Here is a 17,962-nt window from a genome sequence, read left to right on the forward strand (position 1 = left end):
CAGACTTCGTGCTAGAGAAATAGTTGGCCGACTCGGAGCCGATATTCGGCTCCGAACCCCGTGAGTAAAGAATGTAGGCGAGAGAGGACCACATAACATCTAGTGCTTCGAGCCTCCTTAAATCTGTTTTCCGATAATGCTCGAGTGTGAAGCTACCTCCTAGCATAAGGAATATGATCAGATTCCTCCCTGCTTATTGTTGATCTAAGGGCTCCTAGATCTCAGGTTTCATAGCATCTTTCAACCCCCATTACCATAACCAGCCTTTGCAAAAAGCAGTTATGACTGTGATTAACTTCCCCCTGCATTCGTACTGGAAGACCTTATGTCCTATAGTTACCAGCAGCTGTAGTAACCACAAACACCTTGTCCTCCTCAGGGAGAGCATTACAGGGGGAGGAAAGTCCAAGTATTACAGGTTTCTCAAGAGGCCAACCTTGGCATCAGTCTGTTCGTGATGAGGACAGTCTTCCTCCCACTGCAGGAACTACAGGACATCCTTCTTTCAGGGGTGATTTCTACTCAAACTGACAGGAAGATGCAAGCAGGTAGAATACCAGTTGCCTATGTACATCTGAAGTATGTAAAACATATTCACTTTATTTGAATGAATCAGAAAAAAAGGACTAAAGTTTTGCTGGGGGAAGTTAATCACCATCATAACTGATTTCTTTTTGCATCAGAAGCCGGCATGGAGAGAAATGAGGGCTTGGTACACAAAAACACACTGTCCTGGTGGAAAACCAAACAGAGGAAAGCAGAAGACAGGGCTTGCAGCTTGTTCGCAGCCACTATCCTGAAAGGTCTCCTGTCATAATCAAAACTAGTAAAATGAATTCACCAGTATAGAGGATGCCATCAATCCAAGAATATTGATAACTAAAGCAGCTGTAGGATGACTGAAGGGGAGGAGAATTTGGATAGGGGTTTAACTAATGTCCAAATTCTGACCTGAAGTACGGATTCAGACTGTTGCCAAGAAATAAATGCCAATTTTCATAGCATTCAGCTTAATACATTTAAATGTCCTCAGGTCCTACAATATGGTAATATGTATGGGGGAAAGAGAAAGGGCTGTCATTATCAGATGGATGTGGATGAGAGTCCAACATTACGGAATTTAACTATCATATCCTATTCACCTTGTCTGTCTGATCTGATGGATGGGTCAAAATTCCCAGCTTCAGGACACCTGGCTAGCAGTTATGATAAGAGACCTTTATGGGCAGTGACCCCAAATGAAGCCCTAAACCTCGAGATAGCAGTTAATTTGTAATGCTTAGCAATGCTTAGCAAAGGTGTGCAATAAAGACCTTGTTGCTCCTTTACAAATCCCATTAAATGAAGAATTTCTATAGAAGGCTGTTGAAATGGCAGTAGACTTGGCAAAATAAGAAGTTATGTACTAACCATAACGTTCCATGTGAGTTGTTCATCGCCTTCATTCTTACAGATGGGTTCGGAGCGGATCCTCGGCTCTGAGTCGGCCTACTACAAAGCTTGAGCTCTTCAGACACCTTGAGGCCAAGTCCCTATTCCATAATGCACCTTGAGTTACCTCAGATCTTGTTTGCTGCCTCTAATAATACCATATGTGAATCTATCACTTTTTTTTAGGTAAAAACCATAGACAGACAAAGCAACCATGATAAATCTAGTATCTCGGTCCTCAAAAAAACCTGGAGGGGATAGGAGGGTGGGAAGTAAGAATGAAGGCGACATGAACAACTCACATGGAACGTTATGGTGAGTACGTAACTTCATTATGTGAAGTTGTTCTGTCTTGCAGTTCATTCTTACAGATAGGTAGTGTCCCAAGCACCACCGTTCTCAGGTAGCTCGCGGGAGTATGTTTTCAGGACAGTAGAACCAAAGGAGGCCCTGTCAACTTTGCAATGAGTGATAAAGATATGAGGTTTTGACCAAGTGGCTGCTGCACAAATACTGTCTATAGGAAGCCTAGCAGAAAAAGCAGAGGGTGTGGACACTGCTCTGGTAGAATGAGCCTTAATTTTGTGTTGTAGGGGTAAATTGGCAGCTGAGTAAGTGAAAGTGATGCAATGAGATAACCATTTAGATAGTGTTGTTTTTGCCACTGGCATACCTTTCCTAGAATCTGAGAAGGAAACAAAAAGTTGTACTGATCTTCTGAATTCTTTGGTTCTAGCCAGGTAGAATCTGAGCTGTCTGTGAACATCAAGCTTGTGCAGCATATACTCTAAGTTGCTGGTGTGTTTGGGGAAAAACACTGGTAAATCTATAATTTGGTTAAAGTTATCTTCAGTAGAAACTTAGTTAAGAATGAAAGATTTGTTCGCAGTGAAACTCTGTCAGCATGAAAAACCAAATACGGAGGTTTTATGGACAAGGCCTGTAGTTCCAATACTCTTCAGACAGACGTGATGGCTACTAAAAAGATAGTCTTCCAAAACAAAAATTTCAAATCACATGAGAAATCTGGCTAAAAAGGTGGGAGGATAATATGTGAAAGCATAAAATTTAGGTTCCATGGGGTATAAGGAGATTTAACTGGTGGTCTGAGGTGGATGGTCCCTTTGAGAAAGGCTTTGGATAGCTTGTGTGACATTATGTTAAATCCTTCAATACCAAGATGAAAATTAGAGATGGTGGCAAGCTGTACCTGAACTGTAGCTGCTGCCGCTCCTTTGTTGAAAAGCACAGTCAAAAACTCCAATATAGAGGAAACAGAGGCTTGGTACTGATCAATGTTATTCTGAGAAGCCCATATAGAAAATCTCCTCTATTTTCTAAGGTACAACTTTCCTAGCAGAGGATTTATGAGAAGATATTAAAATATGCTGCGTTTCATTTGAGAGGTTATGGAACCTGGCTATGTTGGGAATTGGAGCTGTCAATTTTAGGGACTGAAGGGAAGGATGAAGCGCCCCCGACGAATGCATCAGACAGTCTGGAACTGGGTCCAGAATCCAAGGCGCTTCCAACAGATGAAGACGAAGGAAAAGGAACCAAATCTGACGAGGCCAATGAGGGGCTATTAGAATGATGGTCCTTCCCAGGGCTTTTGCTTTCTGTAGTACTTTGGGTATCAGGGGAATTGATGTGAAAGTATAGAGAAGACCCGGAGGCCAATCGTGTAGGAGTGCGTCCCTTGGAGAATCTCCCAAAGGGGGAATCAGGGCAAAATAGCTTCTGCATTTTGTGTTCATGTGGGAAGCAAAAAGATCGCAGCAATACTGGCCCCATCTGCAGAATATTCTCTCCGCTCTCTCTTTTTTGAGGAACCACTCATGAGGCAACAAAATTGCCCTGCTCAGTTTGTCTGCAATCACGTTGGATGTCCCCGGGATGTGCGTTGCTAATATTAAGCGCTGGGTGGATGTAGCCCACTGCCATACTCTTAGGGCCTCTCGACAAAGAGGATAGGACCTGGTTCCTCCTTGTTTGTTCAAGTACCAGACCACTGACATGTTGTTTGTCTGAGTCGGAATTGTCCCCAGAGGAAGAGAGTCCTGAAAGTAATGCAATGCCAAGAGTACTGCTCTTATCTCCAGAACATTGATATGCAGATGTGTCTCTTGTTCGGTCCATGTGCCTTGGGCTGTTCTTCCCTGAAAATGCCCCCCCACCTAATCAGGGAAGTGTCAGTGGTCAGTGTGGCCAGTGGTGAGGGTAGGATAAAAGGACAACCTATCGTAACTTGAAGAGAGATCAACCACCACCGAAGATCCTTTTTGCATGTGTTTGTTACAATAATGAGATGAGACATTGGGAGCTCTTGATAAGACCATTGCGTGAACAGCAGTCATTGTAGAATCCGCATGTGCATGTGACCCAAAGGAATCGCTATAATTGCAGCTGCCACAATCCCTAACAACTTTAGTACTTCTGATATTGGAACCTTGTCTCTGGATAGGATGTTCTGAATTTGCTGACGAAGTAGTAATATCCTTTCTGATGGAAGTTTTAAAGTGGTGGTGGTAGTGTCCAACTCTGCTCCGATAAAAACGATATGTTGCGATGGCGACAAGGCAGATTTTTCTGAGTTTATGTTAATGCCTAGTTGATTGCAAAGAGTGGTGTCCCCGGCTTGTATTAGCTGATGCCTGGTGGTGGTGGTCAGGAACCAATCTAAGTACGGAAACACCTGGAATCCCAAACGCCTCAGGTGAGCCACGACCACTGCCATACATTTGGTGAACACTTTGGGAGCTGTAGTGAGACCAAAGGGCAGGGGTCAAAATTGGTAATGATTGGCTTCCAGCAGGAAGCGCAGATGATCCCTGGATGGTCTGGCCATTTTTATATGGTAGTACGCATCCCGGAGTTCTATAGAGCACATCCAATTGTCTTTCCCTAAGAAAGGAAGTATCGACTGAAGCATGACCATCCAGAACTTCTCTTCTTGACAGATCTGTTTAGTCTGCTGAGGTCCAAAATAGGTCTCCAGTCCCGTCTTTTTTGGAACTAAAAAGAATCTTGAGTAAGTTCCGGATACTGTCTGATCTGATGGGACTGGCTCGATGACTCTTTCTTAGCAACATTTGGACCTCTGCTTTTGCTTGTTCCCTGTAACTGGGTGGAACCGTCCGAGATTTTTGTTGTCAATGGAGGGGGTGATGGCAAAGGGAACAGAATATCCTCTGGTAACTATACTTTGTACCCAGTTGTCATTTGTTATTTTGAGCCAGGTGTCTGGATACAAAGATAAGCAACCCCCGACTGCCTCCAGAGTAGCACAGTCGGACCTCCTTTCAGGAGCGCTGGTAGGGCTTCCCAAAGAACTGGTCTCTGTCACGAGGGCGGTGTCTTCCGTTATTGCTCCCTCCTCTGCCCCTGGAGGGGGGGGGGTTCACCACATGTCCAGAAAGGCTCCTTGGGCATTTCGGAACCACATCTTTCCTCCCTTTTGACCCTTGGGGCAGGGTCTAGTAGGGGTGGAAAAATGGACTCCAATGGTAGACAGAGTCTTTCCTTCCTGGTCAAAGTTTCCTTAACTTTGGGCCCGAAAAGGGACGAGTCATCAAAAGAGGTGTTGACAAAGGATGACTTAAAAGGCTCCACAAAGGAACATAAGCGCATCCAGGAGTGTCTCCTGAGAGCAATTCCTGTACCCGCTGCCCTACTCATTCCATCAGCTGCATATGAGATCAGACACATGGACGAGTTCACTATGGAATTAAGGGTAGCAAGCTGGAAGGCAACTTTGAAACTCCTTCAGCTACCGTACCCTGAAGAGCATCTCCAAGTTCTTTTAGGAGGTCTCTCTGCAGTCTTGTGAAATGTGTAAGATAGTTCAGTGAACGGATCTATATCACATAGTCGAACTGTCATAAGCTTGACTATGTAAATATCGAACCCGGACGTTCGAAATGCAAGAACTTCGAACACTGAGAACAGCGATTTTTTTCCCTGAGAAAAAAAAAATTGCTGTTCCAGTACAAAATGAAAAAACACACGAACACTTCAGACTGTTCTTAATGAGGGGGGCTTCGCTCCCACACCCCCCCTACTTAAATATACCAACTCTGAGATCACACCACAATGGAGGAAATAGCAAAGCCGTGGAAACGGCCCACCAAATCTTTTCCCTGGGAAAAAATTTGGTGTTCCACGACTTTGCTATTTTTACATTTCGAACTTCTGGCGTTCGGGCAACTGTGTATTCGAACTTAGAATATAGACCCCCAGTGAACGCATGGCAAAAGTCGCTGAACTATACATGCTCTTCCCGTACCTATCCATGATCCTAGAGTCTCTGTTTGGTGGATGGACAGAGGAAGAAGTTTCTGTAATCTCCTTTTTGGTGGCTGCTACCACCACCATGACATCAACAAGCACTCCCTTAGTGAGAAAAAAATTATCCTGAGCGGCAGAAATAAATTTATTGGGCCTCCTAGGGAAAGGCTCCATGGTGTCCGGAGACTCCCATGTCCTTCATGAGACCAGCTCCATGAGCTCATCGAAGGGCAGAGACACTCAAGAGGTGGAGGGTTGAGACCTGAAAGCCTTCAGAAGGACCGACTCATCCAGTAGGGCTGGTGGGGCATCAAGCCACCCCTCTGCTTAAGGATTTCTAATACATCTGCAAATGAGATATCTTCAGAGGGGGGACAGTGGGGAACCTTCTGATTCATCTAAGTCGGTGTCAGATGTAAGAGACTCCTACGGGGAGTCTAGATGCTTCCTCTTGCAAATTCTCTTCCTGGGAACCTCATCAGTGGGAACTTCTGGTGAGGTCTCGGAAAAGCAGGGGCCACCGAGTGGGGCTACCTGTAGCTCAGGGTCTCTACGCTTCAAAGGGATATGTAAGGCAGAAGTGGACACAGGTGCTTTTGGGGAGGAGGTAGTTGGTCCTGAAGTTGTGGATGTCCTGGGGGACATTACTCTTCTCATGGACTCAAAGGCACCCTGCTCTAATGAGAAGGAACCGCTGGATCCAAAGAAACAACTGATCCAATCGGCACTGGAACAGTGGGCTCTAATCCAGAGGTAGGAGCCAAACTCATCCGAGCCGAGGCCCTGAGAGGCAAAGTCAGAACCGAAAGGTCAGTCTGACTATCCTCCCCGGATCCGACCAGCAAGTGGCGACTCCTAGACTCCTCGATGCGCGCCAAGGAAGTCTGAGTAAACAGAACCGATGGCAGTGGAGCAGGCGTCAGCTCCAAAGGCTCCACAATCATGAGGTCCAACTCTTCTGGCTCGGACGGACCGGTATTGGTCGGAGGAGGAAAAGAAGTAGATGGAATAACAGTTTTCGGTTCCGAAATCACTTGGATCAGAGCCGATAAAAATTTAGCAAACACCGGTGCCTGTAGCAGCTTCTGCACCACACGATCCACATCCAAATTGAATAGACTAATTGAGGACCGAGTTGAATGTACGGAGGGTGGTACCAACTGGAGGATAGGTGATTTCAGTACTTCAGAGACCAACCAGTTCCAGGACTGGGGACCGGGTCCGAAAAGACAGGACGCTTGGCTCCGAAAGCTGTGGAGTCGACGTCGATGGTTTCTTAGATTTTGACAAGTCAGATGAAGAAGCCTTAGAGGACTTGGGAGACTGACTAGTTTTATCCTGGCCGCTCAAAGCTTCCTGAAAATAAGATTTTAGAAGTCCTCTATCAATCAGTTTTCTTTTCCTTTCGTGTAATACTCTATGGAGCAACTCTCTTGCAAGTGCAAGGCTGGGAGACAATAGACACAATTAATATGACTATCAGTCACTAACATCTTTTGTCCACACTTCGGGCATTTTTTAAACCCAGGCTTGGGATGTTTATCTTTTTCTTGGTCAGCCATGAAACTATCCAACTGTACACCAACAGACTTGTAATCACACACACACACACACACACACACACACACACACACACACACACACACACACACACACACACACACACACACACACATTTTAGCAATTTTAAACAACAGTAAGTAGCCCTTAAAAAACAAACGGGCTGTATATGGATAAATGTGAGCTAACTATAACTATATAAACACACACACACACAATATCTAACGTCTATAAATGCTGATGAAACACTACAAAGCTATATAAACTATCCTAATATCTTTATAAAGGCACACCAAAGAAGGGAAAAGGAATACTAAAGGCCTATAAAAAAACAAAGGCCAAAGGGAGTACGTGAAAATGTCAGAAAAAGCTAACAATTTAACAAGCTATTAATATTTTAAAGTTATAACTATCAATATACAATAACTCTTGAGAAAAATATGTAATACTGGGCCCAGCTGGGCTAGGGAACGTCCGATCTGTTGCAGCGGCAAACTAGATCTGAGGTAACTCAAGGTGCATCATGGTACAGGGACTTGGCGTCGAGCTGTCTGAAGACCTCGAGCTTTGTAGTAGGCTGACTCGGAGCCGAGGATGGGCTCCAAACCCATCTGTAAGAATGAACGGCAAGATAGAACAACTTCACATTGAACTTTACGTTTGTATGGTAGAGAGAGATTGTGATGCGAGTAAACGTACAAAATGCAGTCCAAATGCCACCTAGAAAGGAGGGCTTTAGACACTCCTGAACCAAGTATAACTGCAAAGGAAAAATAAAATGAGTCTTTCCTAAAGGGTTTTGTTCTGTGCAGGTAGAATCTCAGCTGCCTATGTATATCCAAGGTATGTAGGATATAGTCATCTTTATTTGAATGATTCAGAAAAAATACTGGTTAGTGAATTGTCTGGTTTATTTTTGCATCAGAAGTCAACTTTGGGACAAATGAGGGGTTAAGTAAGCTAGGACACACTTGTCCTTGTGGAAAACCAAACAGATAAAGATAGAAGATAGGGTCAGTAACAACACTCTTCTGACAGAAGCAAAAGTAACTGAGAACAAGGTTTTCCAGGACATAAATTTCAAAGGTGCAGGAGATGTTGGTTCAAATGGTGACTTAGTTTAATGCTTCTAGCATGAAACTGAGATCCCACGGAGGCACCAGTTGTCTAACTGGAAGTCAAAGAAGGAAAATACCCTTAAGAAAGGCCTTGCACAGTTTAAAAGAAGCCAAGGAGCAAGCTTCACAGTCAGTGCGAACATCTGAGACAGCTACTAATTGTATCTTAACAGTAGAAAAAAATGAAACCTGAATCAAATGTATTTGCCAAGTACCATAATATGTCTGGAACAGGTGTGTGTGTGTGTGTGTGTGTGTGTGTGTGTGAAGAGGTGGGGTGAGGGTTATGGGTGGAATCGATGTTTTGTGGTGATGCCCAAACTGCAAAAAGTACAGTTGTGTACCTACCATAAATGTAGATGTTCGAGTGTATTCACTGTTGTAGTCATTACACTTAGGTTATCCTGCTGGCAGGCGACCCGAAGTCGGCCCGAGTTCCAAAGTCTTGGTCCGGCGTCGGTTGCTGTTGCCTCTTCCCTGACGTCAGTGCGCCAGGGGTATAAAAGATGCAACCAATGCCATTTTCTTCAGTTTTTCTTGCCCCAGATGTCTGGTGCCCCCAGATAGGAAGGCTGAAAAGATAAAATTATGCCCATATACATGCATATATTACTATAACCATTTCCTTCATCTACAAGCAAATACACCACATAGGTTGTATAGAGATGAGAAGTACAGAAAAGTCCCAGCAATGAAAAAAGGGTGATGGTGGGTGCGTAACCTGGACTGCAACAGTGAATACACTCCAACATCTACATTTATGGTAGGTACACAACTGTGCTATGTTCATCGTGTTTCACTGTTGCAGTCATTACACTTGGGTAGAATCCCAAAGCTGATGTTGGGCGGCTGGGTCTAAATTGGATGTGGAGAGGCTATCAGGCCCTGCAGAACTGCAGTGGCAAAGCCTGCTGTGGATTTAGAATAGAGAGGTAAGTGGTAGTGCTTGGTGAAAAGTGTGCACTGAGCTCCAGGTTGTATCTTCTAAAATGTCTTTGGTTGGTACTCCTCTGAGGAAAGCTGCTGAAGTGGCTGCTGCTCTGGTAGAATGAGGCCTGATGCCCTTAGGCACTGATTTGCCATGTTGTGCATAGCAGAAGCGGATGCAGTGTCCTATCCATTTTGAGATTGTCTGCTTTGTAATAGGCTTTCCTTGTGATCCAGCAGCATAGGCTACAAAGAGTTGCTCAGTTTTTCTGAAAGCTTTTGTTTTGTCCAAATAGAATCGTAGCTGTCTGTGTATATCCAAAGCATGCAGAAGTCTCTCCCCTTTATTCTGGGGATTTGGGTAAAAAGTAGGTAAATGAATGGTTTGGTTTAAAGCCACATTGGAGACCACTTTGGCATGAATGTTGGGTTTGTCCTTAGAGAAACCCTGTCCTGATGAAAAATGAGGAAAGGTTCCACAGCCATTAATGCCTGTAACTCTGAGGCTCTTCTTGATGAAGCTATTGCTAGGAGCAGAGCAGTTTTCCAGGATAAGAATTTTAGATCAGCTGTGCTGGCTGGTTCAAAAGGAGGCAGTGTGAGTTTTTCTAAAACAAAATTGAGGTCCCAAGTTGGTACTGGTGCTTTCCTTGGGGGTCTTATATTTTTTGCCCCTCTGAGGTATTGTCATAGTAGAGGATGTGAAAAAATAGGAGGTTCCATATTGTAATGGGCTGAAATGGCAGAGGCATGGATTTTAATAGATGAAAAAGATAAGCCTTTGTCCAGCATCTCAGTTAGGTATTGTAAAATCTGAGGTATATTAGGGACAAGTGGTTCGAGTACTTGAGCCTGGTTCCAAGCACAGAATCTGTTACATTTTTCTGCATAAGATTTCCTAGTGCTGGGCCTCCTGGCTTCTAAAATGACATCCATAACAGCTTTAGAGAGAGGTGCAGTCTGAGTGGCTACATTATCTGCCATGCTGCCAGGTTTAAGGTTCTGAGTTGACTGTGCAGAATCTGATTGTTTTGTTGTGTCAGAAAATGAGGAATATGAGGCAGAAGCCAAGCTGAGTCTTGAGACAAGTTCTTTAGGATTGGGTACCAGTGCTGGTGTGGCCAGTCTGGGGCGATCAGGATCATTTTTGGCTTTTCTTGTCTGCATTTTAGTAGCACACTGGTAAGAAGATGCATCGGAGGGAAGGCACAGACTGTCAGGCCTTTCCAGCTGAATGATAGAGCATCCACTTTCCATGCTTGAGAGTGATAAGTTCTTGTGCAAAATTTCTGTATTTGGTAATTGTGAGGGGAGGCAAAAAGATCTATGTCTGGGCATCCCCATTTCATCATTACCATGCTGAACACTTGTGGATCTAGCTTCCATTCGTGAGGGTCCATGACATTTATGCTTAGTTTGTCTACCAGTGTATTTTTTGTTCCTGGCAGGAATTGTGCCTGCAGATGAACTTGACAGGTCAGTGCTGTGTTCCACAAAGTCATGGCTTGCCTGCATAGGGGGTAGGAATGTGTGCCCCCTTGCTTGTTTATGTAACCCATAACTGTGGTATTGTCCATCTTTATTAATAGTTGTCCTGGATGTAGTACGTCCTTGAAAGCTGTCAGGGCATTCTGTACAGCTAGCACCTCTTTTTGATTGATGTGAAGATGCATTTGTTCCTTGGGCCACGTGCCCTGAATACATTTTCCTGCCATATATGCCCCCCAGGCATAATCCGATGCATCCGTTGTTATTGTCTGCCTGGCTGTAGGTAAGGTAAAAGGCTGTCCCTTGTTGTGGTGACAGGCCTGGGACCACCATCGAAACTCCTGTTGTAGGCAGGGAATTAAAATTATGATGGTCTCCAGGCTGTGACAATGCTGAGTCCAAACACTTTTTAGATACCATTGTAGTTTCCTCATATGCAGTTTTGCATATGGAATTAGTAGAATGCAGGATGCCATGAAGCCCAGGGCCTGCAGAATTTTTCTTGCAGGGAGCTGGGTTTTTGTTGCCATCATTTGAAAGTAATGAGTCAGTTACCTTTGTCTGGCGTGAGATAAGCCATCTGGGCAGTTGTATTTAAGCTTGCACCCAGGAATATTATCTCTTGGGAGGGCACTAGTTTTGATTTCTTTTCGTTTACTGTGTACCCTAGGCAAATTAGTAATCTTTTTACAAACGCCAGATGCTTTAGAAGAATGTCCTTCCTCTCTGCTTGAATAAGGCAGTCATCCAAGTAGGGATATATTTGAATTCCTTTTTGTCTGCAAAATGCAATTACTCGTGCCAGGCATTTTGTGAAGACCCTGGGCACAGTAGATAAGCCAAATGGCAGTGCAGAGAATTGGAAATGCATTGAGCCTGCTATGAATCTGAGGTACCTTCTGCAAGACTGTATGATTGGGACATGCAGGTATGCCTCCTTGAGGTCCAAAGTAACTAGCCAAGCCTTCTTGCCCAGCATGGGCAGAAGTTGTTGTAGTGTTAACATTTTGAATTTTGGAACATCCAGGAAAGTATTTAGGATCGACAGGTCCAGTATTGGTCTCCAGGCTTTGTCCTTTCTGGGTACTAAGAAAAGTCTTGAGTAAAATCCTTGTCCCTGTTCTTGCTGTGGAACTTTCTGAATAGCTCCCATGTCCATAAGAGCAGCAATCTGCTTTTGTGCCCCTGCCCATTGGTTTTGTGGCAGGTCTGGCATACCTTTTGATTTTGGAAGCGTGTGGAAGTGGAACCTGTAACCCTGAGAAACAATATTCAGCAACCATTGGTCCTGGGTGATCATGTGCCAATTTTTTGAGAAAAGTGCTAGCTTTCCCCCTAGGGATGCTGTCAAAATTAAGTGCTTGGCATTTGTAGAGGGAAGTCATTGGGACCGTTTCCTATAAGGTTGTGATTTATCTTCCCCTTCTTTGGGGGCTGAAGCACCCCATTGTTTAGGACTGTAAGGGCCTTGGGGCTGAGAACTGCCTCTTGGGCATCTGTATCTGCCTCTTTGTGGCCTGTCCGGCACCGGAAAGGACCAATTTTTTGAAGACCAGTTTCTGCTAAATCTAGGTGGTTGAACCTGTAAGAAATCTTTCACTGTCTGCATTGATTTTGCTTTATCCTCCATTTTCTTTAACACCTCTTCTGCCTTAACACCAAACAAAGTATCATGCTGTAGTGGAGCATCCAATAATTCTACTTTAACATGATCAGGTAAACTTTGTTCTTTCAACCAAGCATGCCTTCGAATAACAGAGCCTGTAACTGCGGCTCTACAAGAAGCCTCTAATGAATCAAAACCACATTGCAGAGTATGCTTTCCCACTTGTTCAACTGCACGCAATAAATCCTGCATTTCCTTACTGTCAGGACTTTCTGAATTTGAAACCATTTTCTGTTTTAACAATGACATGAGGTACTGTTGATATTTAAGCATATGAAACTGGCAGTTTAAAGCCCTTACAGCTAAAGTAGCAGAAGTGTAAACTTTTTTCCCCCCATCTGACCAGTGCTCTGGAATCCCTATCTGAGGGGACAGGATTTTTAGCAGTGGAAGCCTTAACCCCTTTAGGACCCTGAGAAATTGTTTCTGGGTCTGCAGCAGGGTTTTTGTAAAGAAATTTATGAGAGTCAGGGACCCTGTAGTACCTGTCTGGCTTGACTGGTGCAGGGGGTAAAGAATCAGGGGACAGAGTGGATTCAGAAAAAACATCATCCACAATATCAAGCACAGGGGGGATAGCCAGGGGCCTGTGCTGAGGCAATAAAAGAAAGTCTCTGAGCCTTTTCTTGGATTCTGAATAATCCTGGCTCTCCCAATGGAAATGCTCCCTCATGGTGAGCAGGGTTTCCCCAAAAGAATAATCCTCAGGTGGGGAGGCTGAAGGTATAGACTCTTCTGCATCAGAGTCCTCACAGGGAGGGAGAGAATATCCCTGATCAGAAGAGAGGAAATGGAAACCTGGTCAGAGGAATCATAGTCAGTGTCTTGCCTAGGCCTTTTGTCAGGAGGGGGATGGGAACCCCTGATTACAGTAATTAGTTCTTCGGCCATTTTAAGCATCTGTTTCTTTGGCATAGATGACTGCTCTGGAGAATGCTGTAGTTGTTTCCTTGTTTTTGACTTTGCCTTTGCTGCTGTAGTGGGCTTAATTGTAAGCTGTGAAGGTCTGAAAACACCCTCAGAAGCCGGTGCCTGCTCAGCAGCTCCGGACCCATCTGAGGGAATAGTTTCCGTAGGCCCAATACCTTGAGTTTCCACAGGCCTCAGTGTCACCACGTAGCTGTCGTTTACGGCCTGTGGCTCTGAGGTAGCGGGTGTCAGGGGCTGCAAAAGCACCTCACTGAGAACCGGCGGAAGTGGCTTTGTCGTCGGTTTTGGACCTTGGATGCCTGTCTTTTTCTTTGTCTTTGCGTTTTTTATATATTCCGGTCGTCGGTTGTTCTGACAGCATTATGTAATTAAACCTTCGGCCAAAATAATGTAAAGCAAAATCAAACCGACGTTTAATAGTGCGTTTATTGAATCTAGCACAAAACTGACAACTGGTAACATCGTGGTCAGGGCCTAGGCAAGGAATACAGTAAGAGTGAAAGTCCTTATGAGGTATTTGCTTCCCTCAAGAAATACAATTATTAACTTTTACTGACATCGGTCTGGAGCAAGAAGTTGTTTCCCCAAAGGGGTACTTAGCTTTATTGAAGACTTCAGTTCTGAAACTCAATTTTGAAAATCTCATGAGTCGGCTGACCGGCACTTGCGAACTGCTTTTGCTTCGGACACCGCGCGGCAAGAAAGACTGGAGAAAATGACGTTGGTTGCATCTTTTATACCCCTGACACACTGACGTCAGGGAAGAGGTGACAGCAACCGACGCCTGACCAAGACTTTGGAACTCGGGTCGCCTGCCAGCAGGATAACCCAAGTGTAATGACTGCAACAGTGAAACACGAACATCGTGCTGACTTAACATGGTGAAGCACACAAGTGGATTCCTCATGGGATGCTGATAACATCTCTGGACAATGAGTTACTGGCCATCATTGGAACTGGAAACACCATGCAGTTAGCCTGAGGTTCTGTGGATTTGGATGAGGGTTCCTAGACAGTAGATTCTGTTTGGGATCCAAGATCCAGGAAGATTCACTGATATAAGGCCTTAACTGGGGGGGGAAACAAAATTTGCCTGGGGCAGTAAGGAGGGAATAAGGATAACTATGGATATGCATCTCATCCCTTTCTGTAAAAAGCAAGGAATCAAGGTTAAATGAAGATATGCATAAAACAGCCTGAAAAGCCATAACTTCACTAGAGTGTCTCTCTGGAAATGCCCCTGGGGAAATCACAGTAAAGATATCACAAGTTTGGCCTCAGTGCCTGAATATTTGCTGTGCCACCGCTGAAATTTGACAGCCCGTACATAAGCAATCAGAAAAGACTTGCTGAAGCTGTTAGCAAGGCAAATGACCTTCCAAAGAAAGTGTGCTGCAATTAGAAACTGATGCAAAGCCATCTCCCACTGCCACACTCTCATGGCTTCCCAGCATAAGGGGTACGTGTTTGCTGTACTAAATGCCTCCAAAAGCAATTTACCTGAAAGCTGCTGTTCAAGGCCCTAAGTGCAAATGTCCCTGAAACATATGCCCTCTACTTCCTAACCTCTCCATATCCTTGGACTCTCTATTGGGCAGATGAACAGTAGCTATTTCCTCAGTCAGCTTCTTTTAGAACCCACTGCCACAACCATGGCATCAACCATGGGACTCATGGCCCAATACTGTCTGTCCTGGGAGGGCGATGGCTATGAATTCTACCTACCTTACTGGATACGGACTCACAGGTATCAGGCTCCTGCCATGACCTTCCGACAGCTAAGTCATTATGTGGTCTGCAGAAGGGACCATCCAAGATGTAGAGAGAGCCAAGCCTCAGTAAAACCCTCCTCGTCCTGAGATGGTGGGTCGGTGGACCAAGACCCCCCTGCTGCATTAATTTGAAGGGATCACAGAAAGTACAGTTTTTTTAAGGGGAAGGGGGGGAACAGTCTCAATCTTCCAAGTTGGTGTTCAAAGTCACAGACTCCAGTGTGATGAGTTAATGTAGCTCCTTTTGCACATCCCCTTTCTTGGAACATTGGGGGGGGGGGGTCAAACTCCTCAGAGGACACATCCTGAAGCTGAGTGTTGGTTTTGAGGCCAGTTCCTCGGCTCTGACTCATGAATGTATGATGAGACAAAGAAGATAGGGAGTCGGGGGGGGGGGTAGATACTGAGGAAATCTGTGTGTCCATTCTTGCTGGAGAAACAATGATCCTCTACATGACCTGAAAGGCCATGCCCACCTCAGCCAGATCTGAGGAGCTTGCCTCTGTGGCTGGGTCCATAGTTAAACAGGCAGTACTGAGGAGGGCATCCCCAAAACCAAAAAGGTGGAAGACCCCAGCAGGGTATTTGCACCAATGTCTACAATTCCAACAAGAGAGCCGTGACAGACAATTTGAAGATGACACCAAAGACACAGTGTCAAGATGAGGGACACAAAACAAACTCTGCTCCAAGAGCCTCAAGGTTGAGTAAGTGTTGGATAAAATCCATCAGGAGCCATGCCACAAAAGTCAGTTGATACTGAGGGAACAGACTATGGGTCCAAAGTTAGTTCTGAGACCAGCAGTGCCAAGATATGTACCAATGTAGGAGCTAAAATGGGAGATGTTAGGCCAGCCCTATCTATACCCTCAAGACAGAAGGGGACTGGAGGATGCCCACTGCTATCTGAGTCTCCAGAAAAGTCTGCAACATATGATTAAAAATCAGTTTCTGATGTAGTTCAATAGAACCTGAATTTAATTAATTAATTTATTATTTACTTTTGTTAACTGGGCCAGTCTGACTGGGTGTTAGCCCATTTTCTGCAGAGTCCCTGGGATAACCCACAAAAACAGAGAAAATAATACAAACAGGACAATAAATACACCTAAGGTAAGCAAAAAATTCAACAGGAAAAAAGCATAGTATATATTAAAAAACAATTATGAGTACAAGAAATAGCAGATGGAGTTTGGAAGCATATGAGCTACAGCTCTCTTTCCAATGCAGTCTGACTTAGTAATCTCTTGGATGATTTATCAGGGATGATAATTGGTTCTGAAGCCCAATCTGAAAAATGTGTCAGCATCGAAGGGGACTCTGTTTTTCACCACGATTTTCCTTTTCAGTAACCTTTCTGGGCTTATCAGTCCCTGGATCAGGAGGTAACAGTCTCTTAATTATAAATTTATTTTTCCTTTCTGAAAGAGTATGAATCCCAAAGGCTTTACAAATTGAACATTCCATCAAATGATGTTCAACCCCAAGCACACCTCACAGAATTTATGGATGTCTTTGCTGGAATCTTCTGAAACTTTTTTTCCTTACCCATCTCTAATATGAGAAAACACATGTGCACACAGGCACACACAGTGTCAAATTTTCAGAGATACGTAAACAATATGAAATATGGCACACACAAGAGACAAAATCTAACTGAAAGTGCAAGAAAAACTACAACACTTAACTGTATAATGCTACCCAAGACTTGTAAATCATTACTAACCTAATCTTAACTCTAAAGTCTAAATTTAACTTATTTTTTCCAAGCAGAAAGAAGAATGGTGATGTTGGAAAGGGCCTGCACAGCAAACTGGAGACAGAAATAAAGGAGATTAAGAATGTAGTGAAAATACAAAAAAATACTGAGAAGGCACAACTCTGCAGAGACGACACTCCACGCCAGAAAGCTATGGTGGCGAATGAGATCCATAGTAGTATCACGCACTTCGACATTATGGCAAAACACATTTAAAGAGGCTCAAGGCTGGGGCACAAGGGTTGCTAGCTTGGATCAGACAAAAATTTCTATCCTCCTGTCCCACTTGCACTGAGACACTATGCTGTATGTTCCTCTTTGAACCTTTTTTTTTTTTTTTATTAAAAGTAGATTGTCTACTTTGATGAGATGAGTCTCCTGTAGCATTACTGTTTGAGATTTAACTGTTCTAATGTGCACCAGGATACTTTATCTTTGCCTTCTGTGAAATTAGTTAATCTCCTATATCCATGTATGCTTTTACTTCAGGTCTGCTGCTTAAGCAATATTCCTCTTTAATTGACTTGCACTATATGTCATTATTATCCATTTTAAGACAACTCATTTTAAAACCACTATTTTATAAAACTTACAATACCTTCTGTAAAGAACCATTCCATTTTTTTTAAATAAAGAGAAACCTTTAACAAAACAACTGTAGTCTATAACTGCATAACTTCAGATGCTTCTTTCCTTTGTGAAATACTGCTTTGTTCATGTTAAAGCTGCACTACTTTTGTACTAGTATTACCTCGAACAAGAATCTCTCTCCAAATGCACAATTACCCACTCCCCATAGGTCTGCCTGTTTGTGAACTTTTATTTTACCTTTTTTTGTCCTTTTACAGAAGTAATATATCCTCCACAACCTAAATCTATATACTCAAAGTAACTTCTGCTTTCCTACATTTAAGTATAATACAATACACAGTCAATGTTACCTTACTTTCCCCTTCACTTATGTGATTTATGTACATGAACTGTGTGTGTTTGTATTTCTTTTAATACTTTTCCAGTTTTACCA

General features: G+C 43.8%; 1 protein-coding gene across 3 annotated transcripts in view; it reads right to left on the reverse strand.

The window, feature by feature from the left end:
* Positions 1–17,962, reverse strand: part of LOC122801567 (U2 snRNP associated SURP domain containing) — a 2,423,494-nt gene that overhangs the window by 707,708 nt on the left and 1,697,824 nt on the right. The window lies entirely within an intron of this gene.

This window comes from Protopterus annectens, chromosome 5.part0, assembly GCF_019279795.1.
Source record: "Protopterus annectens isolate FY-2018-M chromosome 5.part0, PAN1.0, whole genome shotgun sequence".
NCBI lineage: Eukaryota > Metazoa > Chordata > Ceratodontiformes > Protopteridae > Protopterus > Protopterus annectens.